This window comes from Arachis ipaensis, chromosome B10 (genome assembly GCF_000816755.2).
Source record: "Arachis ipaensis cultivar K30076 chromosome B10, Araip1.1, whole genome shotgun sequence".
Taxonomy (NCBI): domain Eukaryota; kingdom Viridiplantae; phylum Streptophyta; class Magnoliopsida; order Fabales; family Fabaceae; genus Arachis; species Arachis ipaensis.
The window spans coordinates 116,424,479-116,425,036 of NC_029794.2; positions in this window are offsets into that span (position 1 = coordinate 116,424,479).

Sequence of the window (558 nt, forward strand, 5' to 3'; positions counted from 1 at the left end):
TAGAAATATAAAGTAAAACAGTTTAGCCTAGTGGCAAATCCTTTTGCATTGTAACATGAGAAGTCAGGTTCGACTTTCAATTCTGTAACTTTGAAATCCTTTTACTCCTTTTATGTGTCAACGCGACTTGAGAGTCCCCCATCTATTTGTTAGTGGAGGATGATGCAGCTTATTATGCGGTGAGAGTTGCTGTGGTCTTCACCAATTCGTTGTGAGGGCTAACTAACTTTCTGTAACTAATAAACTATATAAACTATATGGTCTTACAAGCATATATAGATCAACACATTGAATTTGGAAGATAATAATTAATCATTAATAATGAGTTAGAATGATATTTCTGTAAAATATACATCCTTAACAATACTATTCACTAATAGCAAAGAATGTCTACTTGACACGCTAATTTCTTTGTTAAAGAATAAAATTGAGTGAAAAAAATTCATTAAATTTATAAAGAATATGTGTATGTATATGATTTTTTTAGTAATTCTTTTCTATTAATAAAAGAAACAATCTTCACTTTTTATTGAAAGATATAATGCACCAAATTATTAT